Raw genomic sequence first — 8,423 nt, 5'->3', positions numbered from 1 at the left:
TGACTCGCTCATGTTCGGCTCGTTTACACCCCTAGTCTCAAACACACCCCAAATTGAGCCTATGTGGCATGACTTCCAAAGTTTTTCGAAAAATATATGGTAGATTTTGATGTTGGAGAGTGAGTATTTAATTCAAATGAAAAACTCAAATACTAACCACTAACTTGTTAAGGAACAACGTAAGTACTTTTAGATGACATAAACAACTATATATAGATGATAACTTACATAGATTTAAAACTTAATTCGATAGACAATTTCTTTATTCCGATAAAATGAATTCATAATTGATTATAAATTTATGTTAATGTTTAATTATAAATTTGTTTAGGTTGATTTTAACTCTTTCTTCTAGCTTTATTTTTCTCTTCATATTATCAGTGTAAGATTATTGTCACGGGTGTGTGTGTGTGTGTGTGTGTGTGTGTGTGTGTGTGTGTGTGTGTGTGTGTATATATATATATATATATATATATATATGATATTATCAGTGTAAGATTATTGTCACACGGGTATGGTAAATATATGATATTATTATACTTATATTTTTATGCTATTTGATCATAAACTATTTATTAGTTTAAAGGTTATTTATTTTGTAAACTATAAATCTAAGTTCTTATTTTCAATTAATTACTAAAATATTTGATTAAATTATTACTACATTTGGATATATTTAATAAAATAATTTATATAGTTAATAAAAATTAAGTTGTGGGATATTTCAATATGCACATAAAAATTTTGAGTATTCCCATTCAAATATTTCTTAGTCATTTTAAAAATATTATTGTTTTTGGGGGTAATGAGGGCAAAACTTAATTATATTAGAAATAATTGAGCGCAAATTTAGAAAAGAAAATTAAAACCTATTGGTGAAAAAAAAAGAAATTAAAAATAAAATAAAAAGTACATTTGGTCAAAAGATGAATGAATGAAGAGTTAAGAATGTGTGGTGATAGGCCTGCAAGAACTAAAGGTAATCATTATGCACCACCCTTGTCCATTTACAACTTAAGAAACATTACATTTGTCATAGAAATAAGCATTTAACCAAACAAATCAACAAGAGGCAAGGTTATGCTTCAAATAGATTAAAATATCCTATGCTAACCCCTTTTAAAGAAAAAGAAATATTGTAATTTACTTTTGATCCTCCTATCATCTATAAATAGGAGGGTTTTTTCATGTAAAAGGGTTTTCTTTGGGTTCCCCCAATTGTAATAGGTATTTCTAATTAAATAAAATGGGTCCACGAGCCAGAAACACTTCATTTGCTCTGACGGGGCAAGTATTCCTCTTCTCCTCCTCCCCTCTCTCCCTGTCTTTCTCTCTCTAGCTCTCGCTCAATCTCCCTTTCCCTTTCCTCAATGTTCTATCTCTTGGACATGATCTATCAGCCAAATTTAGATTCAACAAAATGTGAGCGAAAGTATTGGAAGGAGGATATCATCAAATTTGTGTCGCAATCATGGAACACAAAATATTAATGTTTAGTGTTGTAGCTGTTAAGTAATATCATAGAAGTCAAATGAGATATATGGTTCATAAAAAAGCAAACCCTTATAAAATTTAGTTTGATTTAACTTTTATTGAACTTGACAACCACTAAAGGTGCTCCAATTTTGCTATCAACTTTTTAAACACCTTTTTTAAATTATCACAATTGTCAATGTGAGATCTAGCATTTGCCCATTCAAATGCATCTTGAAATTGTATATAATTATTCCTTTTTTTTCATTTCTACCCTCAAAAACATGAATTTCAGCTTTTTAGCACATTTTTTTTAGTGTGGAAATTATGAAATTTATGCCGATAAATCATAGTATTTAAATTGAAATTTTTCGCTACGAAAAATATGTCATCGCATCTATAAGTTAAATTAAAAACCAATTGCCTTGCCAATTATAAGACAATAGACGTTCCAAGAAAAGCCCAGGGCAAATTGGTCTAGACCAAGTAAGGCCCATTTTATGCCCATTTATGTGGGATTTATGGAAGTTTGCACGTCAATTCAGTTACATTCAAGGTATATGTAGGGTTTAAGATATATGTTGGATGCAATGTTAACTATAGATGATATTAAGATTTGTGTCATATGAAGGATTAGTGGTTAAAGAATAAAGGGAAAATGAGAGAGATTTTGGGATATAAATTTTTCTTAGTGATCTGAACTTATGTATGGGGACCATAATATATGATTTAATAAATTACAATAATGTGGATAAAGAGATTAGCATGTCAAATTTTATAGCTTCCTAATTTCTTTAGCAAGTATCCTTCACAAATATGAGACTTCGTTCGTCTTTTGGACTAGTCCAATTGACAAGTATTGAGGAATGAGCGAGAAATGACTCGTGAGCAAGTTTCAGCGAGTTCCATTTTTAGGTGATTTCAAGTTTGTTGATCTTAATCAGGCGAGCATAATTGATACTTGTTGAATCAAATTTAGAATATTGTAATGAATTAATCATTTAGATCAACTAGATGATTTAGAATTTTATTTTGGGTGATATCAAATATGACGAATACCAACATCTAATTAATCATCAATAATTTACAGAATTTGATTCCAACATATATGTTGAATAAATCAATTTAATATGCATATGTGTGTATATATAATTGACTTATTTAAGTTTTATTTTTAAGCTTAGCATGCAGTTGACTTTTCAAAATCAATTAAAAACATACATAGAAGGGCTAAATAAGCTCATAAAAAAAGAATGAATACTTAGCTTGTTACACTAACAATAAAATTTGTAAGTCTAACTGAATAGTTAATTAAAAAAATTGAAAATAGAAAACAATAATTGACCCCAATTAAGCATTACATAAACAATTTAATAAATTAGGCAAATTAAGTTTCTTCTGCTCATACAACAGAAAAAGATTGTAACAAATTACTACATGAAAATACATAAATGTGAAAATATTACATCAAGCCCATTTGAAGGTTTTGCTAATAGGTCGAGTGAGTCGGGGAAGGCATGAGCTTGGCTTGTTGGGTAATTGAGCTCAATTCTCCGGTCACTTAGCGAGTCGAGCCCAAGCCCGCTCACAAGCCGGCTTGACTCACTTAGACCCCTAGATTGGCTTAACTAAATTTTAATAAAATAATTATACCTAAAAAATATGATGGCACTATTCTCTAGGAAAATCAACGAATCTCTCTAAATGGACTCCAAAGAAATGCATCGGGATAGTCAAAAACTGGAGACGCTAAGCGTCGTTTCCTTGGATCGGGTATAGTTCCGATCAAATGAAATTGCAGAAAAATGAAAGAACAGGAGGCACCTGATCCGAGAGACAGTTAGCTACAACTTGTTCCTTCGACTTATTTTGGAATTCTTAACAAAGATAGTCATAGGGCATGTTCTTAAATATCTTTTAAATCTTCAGAGAAGACCCATTGTCTAAAGAGATCTGCCAATCAGATTATGGTGATGCATCCTCGGCCTGAATATCCAAGTTCTTCCTAACAACATTAGGGCCTCTATCAAGGATTCTCTCGAAGAGACACGACGAAGATCTTCTAGCCGACTGAACAATTATCAGGCAATCGAAAAGCTACAAAGGCTGGCTATTAATTACTGCCCTTCAAGTAGTTACAAATACGAAACAGTTCCAACATTAGTTTTGGACATTAAAGGGTCCCCTAGTCGGTTGCAAATATGAAACGATGGCCGTCTCTGGTAATGTTTTGGAAATACCTAATGTTTTGTTCCCTATTTCTTTCAAAGAACGGATGGAAGAGAATGCTCTCAACAATCTCTTTAAAAAACCTACGAAGAAGAATGGTAAGCCAACCATTTTTTTTTCAAGAAAGGGAAACGAATATTCTTACAAGACCCTTAAAATTTACCTTAATTGGTAAATTTTCTCTGTTGCATTCGAAATTTGAAATTATACGCAAATACTTTGCTGATCTAAATCTTGTTGGGAAATAGAGTTTGGGTATGATTGATGGTCAAAATCTTATGATCAAATTGCAAGAAGAAATGGAATATACTTCCTTATTTGCAAGAAAACTTCTTACTATTGATAAATGCTATATCAAATTTTTGAAATGGACGCCAAGTTTTAATCCTTCTAAGGAATCACCTATTGTATCGATCTGGATTCAATTGCCAGGACTTAAGCTGTATTTATTTCATCTGCAAGTATTATATTCAATTGGTTCTATATAAGGTTATCCATTAAAGATGGACAATGCTACCTTACAGTGTTCTAGACCTTCTATGGCTAGAATCTTAATCGAAAAGAATGTTACTGCTCTATTCCATGATTCTCTATGTATTGGGGATGAAATACGGGCTATTGGCATAAAGCAAAAATGGAATTTGTTCCTCCTTATTGTTCCAAATGTAAGATGTTTGGGCATATCATGATGATTTCAAGAGGCTTCTTATAGAGAGTTGGGTTACTTCGGCTGTGGGTGATTCAGGGTTTAGGCTATGGAAGTTGCAGAAGAATTTGGACAAAAACCTCAGAAATTAAAATTGTGAGGTTTTTGGTAAGATTAACAGAGTAATTGAGAAGCTCGAGGACAGAGTTAATTCTCTAGAATTTGAGTTTGCTAATCATTGCATTGAATGGGATGTTCTCTTTCAATGTCAGCAAGAATTACATAAGGCAATTGCTATGGAGGAAAGTTTTTTGGCTCAAAAAGCCAATAAAATTGGTTTTTTTTAGGGTGATAAAATTTCAGCTTATTTTCATGCATGCATAAAAAGAGAAAAAGGAGTAATATTATCACTTCAATATGCTATAGTGATGGTAGTATCTTATATAATCATCATGATATTATTAATGACAACCTTAAGTATTTTTCTGCCATCTTTAATTCTGACACGAGCTCATTACAAACCATTGATAAGTCTTTATATGACACGGTTCCTGACACTTTTGGTTTGCATCTTGCTAGTATTCCTAGTGCTTTAGAAATTAAGAATACTATTGATGCTATGGAAAATGGGAAAGCGGATGGGCCTAATAGGTTTACTATTTAATTCTATAAAAAAGGTTGAGAGATTTTAAATTCTGAGTTGGTTAAATCCATTCAAGACTTCTTCAGAGGTGTTGAATTACCTAAATACTTTAAGTCTTCTGCTATTGTTCTAATTCCTAAGTCTAGTAATGCTTCCTCTTGGAGATGTTTAAACCTATAACTCTTAATACTGTTGTTTCCAAGATCATCTCGAAAACTTTGGTTAACAGACTGCATCCTTTCAATCAGAAGATTATTTCTAATAATCAATCAAAATTCATGTTAGGGAGGAATATTTGTGAGAATGTGTTGACTATCCAGGAGCTTCTTATGGACTTTGATAACAAAAGCAGGGGTGGTAATGTGATCTTTAAGCTTGACATTAATAAAGCCTTTGACAATATTTGTTGGAAGTTTATCCCGGATGTTCTAAAAGCTATTGGATTTCCAACGAATTTTTTTTCTCTGATTCTTAGAATCCTGGACAACAATTTCTATTCATTGATTATAAATGGGAAGAAAAATGACTTCCTTAAAGCATCCAAAGGCATCAAACAAGGGGATCCTTTATCACCTTATTTGTTTAGTTTTGCTTTTGTCTGTTTGTCTAGAAGTTTGAATACTTAGTTTGAAAAGTTTCCTTCTTTAAACTATGTGCACAAGGGAAGGGTGAGTATATCGTATCTCTGTTTTGCAGATGATTTAACTGTCTTTACCAATGCTCATAAAGATCTATTACGAAGGTATGAGATGTTCATCAACATTTTCAGTTAGCATCTGGGTTATGCTTTAACACTTCCAAGTGCTCTTATTATTATTCTAAATACGCCCTGTTTCTAAGAAGAACTGGATATCTGATAGAACTGATTGTACTAAAGTTGTGCTTCCTATTCATTATCTGGGTTTCATGTTAGATAGAGGGCAGCAACGTATGAAGCATTGTATGCAGTTGGTTGATAAAGTGAAACAGAAAATTTTGTCTTGGGAAATAAGTTTCTCTCTTACGGATGGAGAATTACGATTTTGAAGAGTATATTGTGTTCATTGCCACTTTAGTCTTTACAAATGATGAATCTACCTAAAGGGATTAATTAAAAGTTAGAAATATTATTTAATAAGTTCCTATGAGATGGTTTAGGCAAGACCTCCATTCACTGAAGAAGTTGGCATGAGCTTTATAAACCCTGTGGAAAGGTTTGTTTGGGCTTTAGGAGTCTGTAGGACTCTATTAAAATCAATTATATGAAATTATGACATCATTTTCATATGAACAATTATTTATGGGCCTCATTGATGAAGACTAAATATTGTACTGAGGAACATCCTATATCTTTCACACCTAAGAATAAAGATTCTTATATTTGGAAATAAATGTTGAAGGTTTTTATGGAAACTAAAACATTTTTCTACTGGGATTTGGGGAGTGGTCAGTGTTCTTTTTGGTTTAATGATTGGATGGGTAATGGGAACCTTGCTGATCAGTATGGAGGGCCCTTTGATATTAACCTTAAGGTTAATAATTTTTGGTCTCAGAATAGTTGGATGAAGAATAAATTGATGCAATTGTTAATATAAATGATGCTAACTTCATTACTTTTATTCCTATTTCTAGATATCAGAATGATAGACTGATTCTCAAGAAGAAGTTGTCTCATTCTATTTCTGAGAGCCTTGCTTTTGCTATTATGTTTTCTGATGGTTTGAATCTGGAATGGGTGTGGAATCCATAGTTAAAACCATCTATACCGTTCGTTATATGGCATGTATTACATAATTTGTTGCTTACTGACGATATTCTTAAAATGAAAGGTTTAAAGCTTTCATTTCGATGCATTCTTTGTAAGGAAAAAGAGGAATCAATTAACCATTTATTTGGAAATTGTGGCTTTATTACTGCTATTTGGGACATGCTTAATGAAAGACTGCTTAATTTTAGAATGGAGAATTTTTTCCATTCTATTAATGAGTTTTTTAGTAGATGGAGGAATTTGGGTAAGGTGTTTTTTAATATTGTTCCATGTGTGGTCTTATGGTTTACATGTTTAGCTCATAATAATGCCATCTTTGCTGATGAGGTTCCCAAGGTCTGCACTACATTAGGTCTTATTTTTGGCTATTTATATAAAAGTTTAAATCATGTTCAATTTAAAGGGAAAGGTGTGGATATGTTGACTGGATATCTTCAACAATTGATTTTAAATAGGAATTCTGTTATACATGCTTTCAGAGGGATTTGGTGTAAACCTATTGCTCCTTATTTTTATTTTAAGATAAATATTGATAATACTGATGATTGTTGGAAGCCCAATGTGGCTAGTGCGGGTGGTGTTTGTTTTGATTTTGCTGGTTCTATTGTTTTTTGGTTTGCTGCTTTGACTATTCCTAATTCTCCTTTAACAGCTGAAGCTGATGTTGTTGTGTTTGGTCTGATGATGGCTACGAAGATTGGACTGGTCAATATCATCGTTGAAGTGGATTCTCTAATTCTTTTGAATTGTTGCAGGTATAATAGGGAGGCGCATTGGAGTATCTTGCTTCAGATGAGGAGAATTCGCTCTTTAAAAGTAAATCTGAATGTGAATTGGACGCATGTTAGTAGAGAAGGCAATGTCGTGGCTCATTGGACTGTCAAGTTTGGTTATAATTGTTCAAGAGCTCAAGTTTTCTTTAATTTTCCTGATGAGTTCTTAGCTTTGGCTATTAAAGATTTATCTGATTAGAGCTATATTGTGGGGGTATGGGTGTAGTGTGAGTTATTTTTTCTCATTTTTTTGGGGACAGTAACCTTTTTTTATTTTTTTCTTGCGTGATTTGTATAGCGTTTAGGTAGGTTCATTTCCCTACTTTTGTAATTTGCCCTTTGTTGAAATAAAATGGAGCCTTTTGTTCTTTAAAAAAAAAATTAAACGACGTAATAACGACTTCTATTGTCCCTATTAAGATTGAGATAAACTTATAACTTCACTCGATATTTCTATAATCTATAAATTGGGTGTCATTTTTTAAATAAAGAATTACAAAATTTACTCTCATAACTTATGTTACTGCATATTTTGTTTTTTTGTTCCTCTCATTCGTCTATCGCTCTATATTTTGAGTGTGATCCACATAACAATTTTGAATTCAACAACAATATATATGAACTTAAGAGGCCTTTATCAGATTAATTTTCTAACAATATATAAATTAATTTGTGAACTAATTTCAAATCATCCAAATAAAGAGTCGATTGGGCCCTAAATTTAATTTAATTGAATATATTTGCAGAAATTCAACAATGATCTGCTTACCTGCGAAGACTCGCTCATGAAAGTCATGTCGGCATAATAATGGTGCGATACACTTAATCATACTGCATTTAAGCTAAAATTTAATTCATAATTGTTTTTTTTTTGTATATTTTTAATCAGCTTTTATTTTATCGTATTAAAAA

This window comes from Phalaenopsis equestris, unplaced genomic scaffold (genome assembly GCF_001263595.1).
Source record: "Phalaenopsis equestris unplaced genomic scaffold, ASM126359v1 Scaffold000522, whole genome shotgun sequence".
Classification (NCBI taxonomy): domain Eukaryota; kingdom Viridiplantae; phylum Streptophyta; class Magnoliopsida; order Asparagales; family Orchidaceae; genus Phalaenopsis; species Phalaenopsis equestris.
Note: the sequence above shows the minus strand (reverse complement) of the source record.